This window comes from Pongo pygmaeus, chromosome 13 (genome assembly GCF_028885625.2).
Source record: "Pongo pygmaeus isolate AG05252 chromosome 13, NHGRI_mPonPyg2-v2.0_pri, whole genome shotgun sequence".
In the NCBI taxonomy this organism is placed as follows: Eukaryota; Metazoa; Chordata; class Mammalia; order Primates; family Hominidae; genus Pongo; species Pongo pygmaeus.
The window spans coordinates 120,257,448-120,271,069 of NC_072386.2; the positions used below are offsets into that span (position 1 = coordinate 120,257,448).

The following is a 13,622-nucleotide window of genomic DNA, read 5'->3' on the forward strand; positions in this document are numbered from 1 at the left end:
GTGCCCATCAGGAGAAACTTTTGGATCCTGGATAGAAGCTGGAATGTGGGGTAGGGACTAAGAGGCTCAGAGTCCCCTTGTCCTGCCCCTCAGTTAGTCGCTTTGGCCACCAGCCATCTCAGAAAGGCCTCTGTCGGTCAGAGAAGGAGCTGCCCCAGAAGGCCATGCGGGGTGACCTTGGCCTCCTCGACGTTGCCTGGGCCAGTGCAGGCACAGAAGGAGACTCCTTTTGTAAAGAGACGTGTACTGACTGGGTCAGCAGTGAGGCAGGGAGCACAGCCTTACAGCTACAAGCACAGGATTTTTAAGGCTGATCCCCAACCCAGCTCTGCTGCCCGCTAGCACTGGGCCCCTGGGCAAGCTGCCTCCTCCCCTGAGCCTCAGACTTCCCATCTGTAAAATGGGCATAGTGGCAATTCGGTAGACCCACTGTGCCAGATCCTGTGCTGAGCCTTCTCTGTATCTGCACACTGAGCCCTGTGAGCAGCACCCCCCTATTCCACAACCCTCGTTCTTCTCGTCTTCACCTCGGAATCCAGCCACAGCAGTAGTTCTGTGCCACCTGACAGATCTGCGTGCTGCCACTGCATCCAGAATGCAGCTCGGAATGCCCCATCTGGAGATGTGGGATCCTGCCCACCTATGCCCCGGACCAAGGGACACAGTTTATGGTGAGGAAGGATCCCAGTGGGCACATGAGCGTGGTGCCCACCGGTCTCACCCTGGAGCCCAGGCCTGATGGAATGTAGGGGCGGCCAGCTTGTGCAACACCCCAAGCACAGAGCCAACAACCAGTCACAGGTGCCACGTCCCCAGAAGCTGGAACACATGGTCCAGGGACAAATTGTAGAAATAGGATTGCCTGCCCCCGCCCCATTCCCCCGGGGACCTCCTTGTGGATTTGTGCTTCTTGTCCCTGCAACTTTAGGTGTGTCAGATGAGAGGCCCCAGCTATCTGGGACAAGGGAGAGGGGAGAGAAGGCAGGAGAGACGGGAAGTAGGGGAGGGCTCCACTGGGCACAGCGTGGATCCCACTGAACTCAAACCTGTGACTGCATCTGTCACACTGGGGCCTTTGTGCCAGGGACCAGGACCAACATGCAAAGAAAGGGGTTCCCACTCAGGTGGGTTCTGAGCTCTTCTCGGTAACCCTCTAGCATGAGCTGTTTGCAGGCACTGCAGATACCAGCACCTCGAAGGGGACTCTGACGGTGGACCCAGTGGGGTCAGGGGCGGGGCTGAGTGCTACAAGGGGCGGACTGTGTTGAGCAGCTCACCTGAACAGCTTCAGACCTCTTGGCTTCACCTCCTAATCCAGGCCCAGCTGCAGTAAACAGATCTCACAGGCCTTGACAAGCTCCATGCAGCTGTAAGCTGACAATGGCCCGCCCTAGGCCCCTGTGCTTGCCTCTTGCTTCCAGCCCGGGGCTTTGCTGATGCCACAGTGTGGGATCCCCCCGCCTCCGCCCCTCCACAGTAACCCACTCAGCAGTTACACATGCTCAACTGCAAGTGCAAAGGTGTGAACACCCTACAGGCCAATGCTTCCTCAAAGGCAGCAGAGCCCTGGAACCAATGCTCCCTCCTTTCTTCCCCTGGGCAGATGGTTCTGAGATGCATTTTGCAAGGCAGCTCCGATGATCCTGGAGGATCTGGCACCCCAGCTTCCATAATGGTGAACTCAGCAATGCATGTTTGCATTGGCTTTCTTTCTTTTTTTTTTTTTTTTGAGACAGAGTCTCGCTCTGTCACCCAGGCTGGAGTGTAGTGGTGCGATCTTGGCTCACTGAAACTTCCACTTCCCAGGTTCAAGCAATTCTCCCACTTCAGCCTCCTGAGTAGCTGGGACTACGGGTGGGTGCGTGCCATCATGCCCAGCCTTTCTTTTTTTCTTTTTTGAGACAGAGTCTCGCTCTGTCACCCTGGCTGGAGTGCAGTGGCACAATCTTGGCTCACTGCAACCTCCGCCTCCCTGGTTCAAGTGATTCTCCTGCCTCAGCCTCCCAAGTAGCTGGGATCACAGGCACCCGCCACCACACCTGGCTAATTTTTGTATTTTTAGTAGAGACGGGGTTTCACCATGTTCGCCAGGCTGGTAATTTTTGTATCTTTAGTAGAGACAGGGTTGTGCCATGTTGGCCAGGCTGGTCTCTAACTCCTGATCCCAAGTGATCTACCCACCTCAGCCTCCCAAAGTGCTGGGATGACAAGCGTGAACCGCCGTGCCTGGCCTTTGCATTGGTTTTCTTGCTGTTCCTGTTTTGCTTTCCCCACTCCTCATGCCTCACTCTTGCCCCTAGGAGTATTCATCCCAAACAAACTACAAGTACAACAGCCTTTGAGGCCTACTTGCAGGGGAGCCCAAACCAAACCAAACCAAACCAAACCAAACCAAAGCAGATGTTACAGGCTGAATTGTGCTCTTCCAAATTCATATGTTGAAGTCCTAACCCCAAGGTCCTCAGAATGTGTCTGTATTTGGAGACAGGGTACTATGGTCTGAATGTTTGCATCCCACCAAAATTCAGGTTGAAACCTAATTTCCAGTGTGATGACATTATGAGGTGGTGGCTTTTGGGAGGTGAGAGCTCTGCCCATACGAATAAGATTAATGTCTTTGAATTTCTGTCAAGAAACACCTGAGACCAGCTAATTTATAAAGAAGTTTGATTGGCTCACGGGTCTGCAGGCTGTACAGGAAGCATGGTGCTGGCATCTGCTCAGCTTCTGGGGAGGCCTCAGGAAGCTTCCAATCATGACAGAAGGTGAAGGGGCAACAGGTGTCTCACGTGGCCAGAGCGGGAGGGAGAGTTGAGGGGGAGGTACCACACACTTTTAAACAACCAGATCCCACGAGAACCCACCACTATCAGGAAGACAGCACCAAGCCATGAGGTATCCACTGCCAAGCAAACACCTTCCACCAGGCCCCATCTCCAACTTTGGGGATTACATTTTATTTTTTCTTTTGAGATGGAGTTTCACTCTTGTTGCCCCGGCTGGAGTGCAGTGGCGTGATCTTGGCTCACTGCAACCTCCACCTCCTGGGTTCAAGCGATTCTCCTGCCTCAGCCACCCAAGTAGCTGGGATTACAGGCATCTGCCATTATGCCTGGCTAGTTTTTTGTATTTTTAGTAGAGATGTGGTTTTACTGTGTTGGCCAGGCTTATCTTGAACTCCTGACTTCACATGATCTAACCACCTCGGCCTCCCAAACTGCTGGGATTACAGGTGTGAGCCACCGTGCCTGGCCAGGGGTTACATTTCAACATGAGATTTTGGTGGGACAAATATCCCAACCATATCAATGCCCTTATTAAAGAGGCTCCAGGGGCCGGGTGTGGTGGCTCATGCCTGTAATCCCAGCATTTTGGGAGGCTGAGGCGGGCACATCATGAGGTCAGGAGATCGAGACCATCCTGGCCAACTTGGTGGAACTCCGTCTCTCCTAAAAATACAAAAATGAGCTGGGCATGGTGGCGCATGCCTGTAATCCCAGCTACTCGGGAGGCTGAGGCAGGAGAATTGCTTGAGCCAGGGCATCAGAGGTTGCAGTGAGCCAAGATTGCGCCACTGCACTCTAGCCTGGGGACAGAGTAAGACTCCGTCTCAAAAAAATAAATAAAAAGAGGCTCCAGGGAGCTTGCTTATCCAGTCCACCACATGAGGACACAGCAAGAAGGCACCAGCTATGAACCAGGAAGCAAAACAGTCCTCATCAGGCACCAATCTGCTGGCACCTTGATCTTGGACCTCCCAGCCTCCAGAACTGTGAGCAATAAAGTTCTGTTGTTTTTAAGCCGCCCAGTCTGTGGTATTTTGTTTTAGCAGCCCAAACAGACTAAGTAAGGGTTTAAAAGAGGTGATTAAGTTAAAATGAGGTCATCGGGGTGCACCCTAGTCCGACATAGCTGATGTCCTTATAAGAAGAGGAAATTAGGACACAGACATATGCCATGTGAAGACGCAGGGAGAATGTGACATCTGCAAGCCAAGGAGAGAGGCTTCAGGAGAAACCAGCTCTGCTGACACTTTGATCTCAAGCTCTGGCCACCAGAACTGTGAGCAAATAAGTATCTGTTGTTTAGGGCACCCTGTCCATGGCACCTTGCTCCGATAGCCCCAGGAAACGAATCTGCAGGTATGTTCTCTTATCATCTCCATTTTACAAGCCAAGAAACCCAGGCTCTGAGAGGCAAAGGATTCACCCAGGGTCCCACAGCTAGTAAGAGGCAGAGCCCGTATTCAAACTCGAGTCTTTGGGCAGCAGGGCGCAAGTCGTTGGCGATGGGGCTGCCAGAGGGCCAAGCGGGTCTTCAGATGCTCAGGTCCAGAATTCTCCCAGTCTTCTCCCCTGCGTTTGGTGGCTTCTCCCTCCAGCCACCCCGCTCCTTCCTTCGCCTTGTTGGAGGCAGCTCCACATCCCTGCCTCTGAGTTCCTGCCTCTGAGTCCCTGCCTCTGAGTCCCTGCCTCTGAGCTGCTGGCTTCAGCATTGCGGGAGGGCTGCCTTTCTCCAGCTCCTTTCCTCCTGGCCCTCCACTGAAGGCTCTTCTGCCAGCTGCACACGTGTACACACACACACACACACACACACACTTGCAAACTCACACAGTCACTCACACTGACACACACTCCTCACACACTCCTTACACACGCACTGCTCGCACACACACCTCACATGCACTCACACACACACACACACTCCTCACACGCACTCTCACACACAGTCACACACTCCTCACACACACACACTCCTCACACACACTTCTCACACACACGCCCTCCTCACACACACTCCTCACGCACACACACTCCTCACACACACGCCCTCCTCACACACACTCCTCACGCACACACACTCCTCACACACACACTCCTCACACACACTTCTCACACACACGCCCTCCTCACACACACTCCTCATGCACACACACTCTTCACACACACACTCCTCACACACACCTCACACACACACTCCTCACACACACGCACTTCTCACACATACTCCTCACACACACACTCCTCACACACACACTTCTCACACACACTCCTCATACACACACTTCTCACACACTCACACTCTGTGCTCACCCCTTTCCAGCAGCCACCCGAGGCTCTCCCTCCTGCCGTCCTGAATGTCTGCTGCCGCACAGCGGCTTTGGGGGCTCCCCTGGGGACCTTCGTGCCCCCATCTGACCCTGCCCAGGTGGGCGACCTCCTCCTGTGCCGCACCAAGGCCTGGAGCGGGGACAGGTGCTGCTCAAGGAGGCGCCACAGCCCTCGGTGGGGCTGGGATTTGGCCGGGGTCTCGGGGCCAGCCCGTCTCCAGGAGCGGCCTAACTCAGAGAATGAGACTGATCCCAAAATGTCGCAGCTAACGCAGGTCCTCCCCTGAGAGCAGACGGCAGTGTGGGGTGGGGGCTGGCATGTGCAGTCGGGGGTCACCCTGCCCTTCCTGCCGCCCTGGGGGCTCCTGTGCGGCTGCCTGGCTCCTCAGGCATCCGGGCCCCCCGCAGAGACCCTCAGAGACTCCCACCGCGTGGGGAGGGGACGGGAGCAACTGCACGTGTCGTGGGCCAGGCTCCTTGCCAGCTGGAGCCTCGGCGCTGAGAGCCAAGCCAGGCCGGAGTGCATGGTCTAGCCGAGGAAATACGTGCAATTCTTCACAAGCGGATGTAACTTCCTGCCCGTGACAGACGCTGGGAGAGGCTTAGGCAGTCAATAAAGGGGTGATTGGAGCCAGTCTAGAGGAAAGCTGGGGAAGGCTTCCTAGAGGGATTGGCGCCAGGGCCTAGATCTGGAGAATGAGTGGGAGTTGCCTGGGTGAAGAAAAAGGGAACAGCATTGCAGCTTGAGGGGAACAGCATGTGCAAAGGGCTTGTGCAGGGAGGGACCCGGGAAGTAAAGGAGCAGAGAAGGCCTGCGAGGTGGAGCCCAGTGACCTGGGGGGAGGTGAGTCTTCCAGATGAGGCTGGAAAGGCTCCCAAGGGCTGGGCCGTGCAAGGCCCTAAGGCCATGATGAAGACGTTTGTCTTTATCCAGCACAGGTTTGTGCTCAGAAGCCCCTACACCAGCTGCTGCGTGATGGAGAATAGGAGTCAAAGCACGGAGGCCGGCAGAAAATCAAGAGGCTGGTCCCACGCACGGGCAAGAGGCCTCGGGGACATATTAGCTGGTAAGAATATTAAAGAAAAAAGACCAAAGACTCCAGCACAGCAGTGACTGTAACATTCAGTCCTTATTTCAAAACTGGAGGAACCTTGGAAATTCTTGGTTTATGGACTCATTTTAAGATGAGGAAACCAGAGACCAGAGAGAGGAAGTGCGTTGCCCCTCAGTGGGCAAAAAATATTCATTCCACAAATATTTATTATTTATTTATTATTATTATTATTTTGAGACAGAATTTTGCTCCTGTTGCCCAGGCTAGAATTCAATGGCGCGATCTCGGCTCACCACAACCTCCGCCTCCCAGGTTCAAGCGATTCTCTTGCCTCAGCCTCCTGAGTAGCTGGGATTACAAGCATGCGCCACCACACCCAGCTAATTTTGTATTTTTAGTAGAGATGGGGTTTCTCCATGTTGGTCAGGCTGTTCTCAAACTCCCAACTTCAGGTGATCCACCCGCCTCGGCCTCCCAAAGTGCTGGGATTATAGGCTAAGCCACCATGCCTGGCCCCAATAAACATTTATTGAGCACCTACTACGTGCCCAGGCACTGTGCCAGGGGCAGGGGATATGAAGATGAGTGAGAGACCTGTCCTGCCCTACTAGGGGTGCACTAGGAACAAATTGCATGGTCTGAATGCCGGAAGGAGGGGAGGAAGAAAGGCGGGAGGGAGGTGGGAGAGAGGAAAGAGATGATAATGATGATGACAAAATTCTACTTACTGAGCATTTTCCAGCGCCAGATATTGTGTCGAGCCTTCTGTAAGCAGGAGCTTGTTAATTGCTGCAAGGCTGCTCAGAAGGGCTGCTATGCCATTTTACAGATGACAGGATTAGGGTCAGGGAGGGGAAGCGACCCGCTCCAGGCCACACAGTCATGGGCTGCCTCACCCCAGGCATGAGTAAGGGGCAGGGCGGCCGTCTGGGTTCCGAGGCCAGGCCAGGCCCTCATTCCCCTCCTCCCCCAGGACCTCTGTTCTGATCTCCTCCTGGCCTGACCAGGGACCCAAGGAACGAGCTAAGGGGATGGGGGCTAGGGACACCAGAAGGGCCACTGGGCTGGTGACCCCGGGAAGTTCTGTCCCTTCCCCATCCAGTGGAAGGGCCCAGGCTGGGCAGATGAAAGGCACAGAGAGGTAAGGAAGGGAAGATGAAGCAGAATGTATTGGCACTGCTGGCGTCCACCTCCCCTCTCACCCTCTACTCTCTCTATCCTCCCTCTCCCCCAACAACAAGGCAACCTCAGTAAGTCCACAGTCTCCACAGGGAAAAGGGGTCTGGATGGGGAGTAGGCACCCTGTCCATCCCCCTTTCTCCAGCCCCTCTCCAAGGCACAGTCTTGGCCAAATCTTATGTCTCCCCACATCACCTTTGCACACGTGCTGCAGACCCCTTCTGCACTGACAGCCTCCTTGCTCATGCATCCAGATGTGTGCATTCATCCATTCATTCGTTCATTCAACAAGTGTTCTCAGCCTCTACTCCAGGCTAGGCCCCATGTTGGGCACTGGGGACAGGGGGCACATGGCCTCAGAGTGAAGAGAGATGTCATGAGTGATTATTGTAGACGTAGCTAGTGCTGAGACTGGGGAGCAAATGGGGGATGGTGATGCCATGGGGTCAAAGGGGAGGGGCAATCACTCAGGTGGGGTAGCAGCCAGGGGAGGCTACCTGGAAGAGGTGATAGACTCAAAGACTGAGTAGGAGCTAGTCAGGAAGGAGGACTGAGGACAAGTGTTCCAGAAGAAATGGCATGGGTGAAGGCCTGGACTGCCATGAAACATGGCCCGCTTAAGGAATGGATAGGAGGATGGCAGGCCTAGGTCACATGGTACAAACTGGGGAGTTGGGGGGATGAGGCCGAGAGGCTGGCAGGTGCCGGGCCAGGCAGGGTCGTGCTGGCCATGGTGAAGATTTCAACTTCTCCCTGGAGCAATGGGGGGGCTCTGAGCAGGGGAGTAACATGGCAAAGGTGAATTTCAGAATGCTCATCTGGGCTGCAGATATACCTGCACACGCATACGTCATGTGCCTTCTTGTACACACATGCCTGCAACCTGTACCTGTACACACATACCTGTATACAAGCACACCTGCGTACATGCATACCTGCACACCCAGACACCCACAGGGGTGCACCTGAGCACCCAGCCCTGAGCTGAGCTCTTCACAAACATGGCATCCCATTGGGTCCTCCAGGTAAGCTCATCCTATTATCTCCATTTTACAGAGGAGGAAGCTGAGGTTGGGAGAGGTGGAGGGACTTGCCCAAGTCACACAAAGGACAACTCAGCAGAACTGAGAATTGGCACCCAGGACAACTGGAGTCCATCCTGAGCTTGTCACCGCTGGGCTCTGAGACCTCCTGGTGAAGAGGGACAGTGGCAGAGACAGCCTGACCCAGAGAAACCCAGCAACGCTACTTTCTAAGGACATTTTTCCCTTTCATTTGGAACCCTGAGCCTCCTGCTTGCCCTGTAGGCCACACCCAGCAAACAGGCGGGTTTCATTTCCTGGAGAAACCACAGATGGAAAGTCCCAGCCATGGGCTCCATGTGACCTGGTGGCCTTAAGAAGCTCCCCCCACCGCCCCTCAGCCCTTTAATCATTTACAAAGCAGGGCCACACAGAGCATCTATTTTCTTTCTGGAACATCAGAGCTGGCTGGGAACTGGGAGAAGAGCTGGAGCAACACCCTGCATCCATTTCCTCTTGCTGTAATAACAACTGATCACAAGGTCAGTGGCTTAAACAACACAGATTTACTCTCTTACAGTCTGGAGTAAGAGTCAAGATGTCAGTGGGGCCGTGTTGCTTCCAGAGGCCCTAGGGAAATCCATTTCCTTGCACTTCCAGCTTCTAGAGGCTACCTGCGTTCCTTGGCTTGTGGCCTCATCCTCCTTCAAAGCCAGGCATGTAGCATCTTCTGGCTCCTCTCTCTCGCTCTGACCTTCCTACCTCTCTGTTATAAGGATCCACTTTTGTGGCTAAAAAGGGGCCATCCTCCCCAGCCTGAATGTGAAGACTCCCTCCTCCATGGCCCTCCATTGCCCAGGACAAGGATGGGGCCTATCACTGCTGCCCAGAGAATAGGGAGACCCTGTCCAGGTTTCCTGGGAAGGCATCAAGATGTTCCTGAGGCTCAAAGAAAAAAAAAAATGGCTGGGCATGGTGGCTCATGCCTGTGATCCGAGCCCTTTGGGAGACCAAGACAAGAGAACCGCTTGAGCCCAGGAGTTTGAAACCAGCTTGGACAGTGATGGGCAAACCCCATCTCTACAAAAAATAAAAAAATTAGCTGGATGTGGTGGCGCACACCTGTAGTCCCCAACTATTTTGAAGCGAGAAGATCACTTGAGGCCTTGAGGCTGGGAGGTTAAAGCTGCAGTCAGCCATGACTGCTCCACTGCACTCCAGCCTGGGAAACAGTGTGAGACCTGATCTCAAAAATAAATAAATAAATAAATAAATAAATAAATAAATAAATAAATAAATAAAGATGCTTCCAAGGGTGCTGGGCTCTGTCGTCCCAGGCCTGTGGTCCTGCTCCTTTGCCAGAAGTAAGAGCTGGCCTAAGGGAGAGCTGAAGCTTGCTCTGACGGGGACCCCTAAGTCCCTACAGATTCTGCAGATTCTCCTAGGGATCGGTACCTCCTGGTTTGGGGAATGGTCCTAGGAGCTGATTAGTTGGGCGGCACTAGGCTCTGGACCTCCCTTCTGGGGGGGAAGGGGAGGGGACTCCAGGGCCTGGGACCAAGGGCATGTCCAGGGAGCTTGGAGCAGGGAAGCCCTGCCCTGCCCTGTACCTGCTCTGCTGGGCAGTGCAGAAGGACTCTTGCTCCCTCTCTGAGCCTCAGGGGTCTGTTAGGAAGATGGGGATACCCTCAAAGCCTCCCTCCTGGGTCCTGTGGGTCAGTGCAACATGTTGAGCATGTCCTGCATATTTAGAAGAGGCAGGGATGCCAGGGACAAACCTTGTGCTAAGCAGACATGGGCCTTCATGGGGCTTCCATGGTACCATAAAGACAGCCATGGCCCTGCCTGGGTCCTGGAGAGAAGGGGATGCGAAGGAGAGCTGCTGCTCACTTGCAGCTCAGCTGACACTCAACACAAGCAAAAAGATCTTTGTGGTTCCAAGGCACTGAGACATGGAGGTTGTTCATTACCACAGCACGATCCAGCAAGAGGTGACCAACACACTCTCCCCAGCTGCATCTAGTTGCAGCTGATGCACTCCCTATCTGCCCTCTTTCTCACCTCCCTCTGCTGTTAGGGACTCTACAGCCCAGGAACCCAGGCTGGGGAAATCAGCAAGCTAGTTAATTTCTCCCTCTCCCTCAATTTCCACAATTCTTCAGTTGCTGGGGTCACACGATTCTGCAGTCCAGAACTCCTCCCCCTTAGCGATCGGCTCTTCCCCAACCCCTCCCCAACCTCCCTTCTCTGCAACCCCAGAACTCCCTGCTTGCTGGGCATAGTGTCTGCACCCCAATTATGGGAGCAGAACAGAGGTCCCTCACCTGGGGTATGCCATGAGTAGAACTCAGGACATTCATGAACTTAGATGGAGAAAAAAAAAATCCCATCTCCATTTTCTCTAACATCCAACTACAGTGTAGTATTTCCTTCCATGATGATCATACCCAGCAAAGCCAGAAGTCAGCAGTACCTGTGGCACCGTTACCAACAGAAATCACAGCTGTCTTCCGATCACATCAAAGCTGGTGCAGATTTCTCAAAATCTCGCTCATCACTCCGTTACGGACCCGCCGCCACATCTTGCTAATGCTTAGTAAAGAGGCACATTTATTATCACATCATAAATGTGATTTATTTTTTCTTTTCTTTTATTTTTTAGATAGAGTCTCACTCTGTCACCCAGGCTGGAGTGCAGTGGTGCGATCTCAGCTCACTGCAGTCACCTCCTCTCAGGTTCAAGCGATTCTCCTGCCTCTGCCTCCTGAATAGCTGGGATTACAGGTTCATGCCACCACGCTCCGCTAATTTTTGTATTTTTAGTAGAGACGGGGTTTCACCATGTTGGCCAGGCTGGTCTGGAACTCCTGACCTCAGGTGATCCGGCCGCCTCAGCCTCCCAAAGTGCTGGGATTACAGGCGTGAGCCACCACACCTTGCCACAAATGTGGTTTTTAAATGTGGTTTTTAAATGTGGTTTTTAAAAATATCTTGATAGCCATATTTCCAGTGACTTGGTTTCCTGTGTAATCCTACGTATTTGTTATGCATGTACAAAGAAGACAGGGCATGAAGGTGTCACCAGATGCCACAGCGGCCCACAGCACAGAAAAGGTCACAACCACCCACTGCAGAGAAAGGCACTGGGGACCTTGGCTATGTGGACAAGAACCAGGAGCCTTGGGCTTCCCAGGCACAGCGGGGAAGCCTGCAGGGGCCTGACAGGTGGATAACCTGGTGCCCAAGGCAGGGCTGGGTGGAGGAGAGAGTGGTACCCTCTGATTGTCTGAGGTCTCTATCCCTAGAGGACAGTACCACAGATTGGAAGCCAGGTCTTTCCAGAGTCCCTGTGACCTCCTCTTTCTGCACGAAACCCAGATTGAGTAGGAAAATGTCCCCAGGAGGAAGCAGCCACTGCCCAAGGGAGAGAGCTAGAGACACGCTGGGCAGGCTACATCCCTGGGCTTCTCTGGGACCCCACAAGAGCCTGTCCATCCCTTCACCTCCACTAAGATCAGGGCACCCCAGGAGTTCCATCCCTTCACCTCCACTATGATCAGGGAACCCCAGGAGTTCCATCCCTTCACCTCCACTAAGATCAGGGCACCCCAGGAGTTCCATCCCTTCACCTCCACTAAGATCAGGGCACCCCAGGAGTCTTGGCGGGGCCACCCCAGGCTCTGCTCTGCCCTGGAAAGGTCCTCGTTTCACACTGACTCAGTTTCAGTTTTGGAAGGAGGTCAGAGGTTGCCTCCATGTCCCTTCTCCCCACTGGTTCTCTGGAACCCTCCATCATAGATGTCCCTGCCCTTCCTTCCCCTCTCAGGAGCAAAATCCCCGCCCCCAAGGAGCTGGCCTCTCTAAGTCCTCTTGGATCAGGCCAGGCTCAGCCTTGGAGGCCACAGCTCAGGCCCTGAGCCAGCCCAAGGGGCAGGGTGAGGAACCTACATTGTTGTGTGCCCAGCCCCTTTAAGGGGCCCATACAGATAAGAGCAAATTCAGTAGGTTGAGTCATCCACTCTATAGTGATTAAACAGGGACAGTGGAGAAGTTAAGAAGTGTCAGCTCTGGAACCAGGTGGCCCTAGATTGAAATCCTAGCTCTGCTATTTACCAGCTGGGTGGCCTTGGGTAGGTGATTTAACCAATACCGTTCCTCCATTTCCCCACCTTGAGTGTTATTGCAAGGATTAAATGAGTTACTACAAAGTAAAGTACTAAATATATATCAGCTATTATTATTATTACTACTACTATTATTATTATGAGCCAGGAGATGGGGACTGTGACATAGGCTGCTGGGTCTCTTCTCTCCTCTTCCATAAGAATAGCCCACCCCATCCTTAGCTGGGTGTATGGCCACCTGGCCTAAAACTACATTTCCCAGCATCCCTTGCTGCTAGATGTGACCATGTGATCAAGTTCTGGCCAATGAGATGCCAGGAGAAGTGGTTTGGACCACTTCCTGGGAGTTTTCTTTAAAGGACAGGGGCAATGCCTTCTCCTTTTTCTCCTTTCTTTCTCTTTTCTGCTGACCAGAATGTGAGCATGGAGTCTGGAGCAGGAGCAGCTGTTGTGCACTGTGAGGTCGAAGCCGTGTGTTGAGAATAGCAGAGCAACAAAGCAATAGGAGCTGGAGCCCCCAGGGGCCATGAAGCCCCTACCAGCCCTGGACTGCTTAGATTTACTTGAGCAAGAAATAAACCCTTGATTGTTTAAACCGGTGTTATTTGAAGTCTGCCCTATTGGAAGCACAACCAAATCCTCTTTAACACAGGCACAGCAGTGGGTAACATGCACAGCCCCTGCCCTCTGGGAATCACAGTCTAGTTGGGGAGAGAGATGATAATCATGTAAACAAAGAAGGAAGTCGTGGTGGTTATGAAAAGAGCCATGAACGATGGGCTAGATGAAAAGAGCTAGAACGTGGTGGGGAGTGGAAGAGGCATGGACCGACCCTGGGAGGACTCTTGGAGAAGAAGGCAGCTAGCTACCATCTAACTGGGAAGAGCAGGGAAGAGTGTCCCTGCAAAGGGAATGAAGGAGCACAGAAGGAGGCCGCTCAGCCCTGTGATTCAGAGCACAGGCCTCAAGAGTCGGGGGTCCTGGGCCCCTGGCCTGGCCCTGCCTCTCCACCAGTGTGGGACCTGGGCAAGCCACTCCCCTTCCCCTCTCTGAGGCAAAGTGCTCAGCAAGTTCCTGACACATAGTAGATGTTCAACGAGAGATCACGGTTTTGGGTGGGGTGTGGTGGCTC

At 53.5% G+C, this 13,622-nt stretch overlaps 1 long non-coding RNA gene across 1 annotated transcript; it reads left to right on the forward strand.

Moving 5' to 3' along the window:
* Positions 1–3,972: 3,972 nt before the first annotated feature.
* Positions 3,973–13,069, forward strand: LOC129043910 (uncharacterized). The gene is made up of 4 exons (XR_008504564.2): positions 3,973–4,142; positions 6,045–6,177; positions 8,401–8,908; positions 12,905–13,069. It is a non-coding gene; the product is annotated as an uncharacterized LOC129043910 (long non-coding RNA).
* The last annotated feature ends 553 nt before the right edge of the window (positions 13,070–13,622 follow it).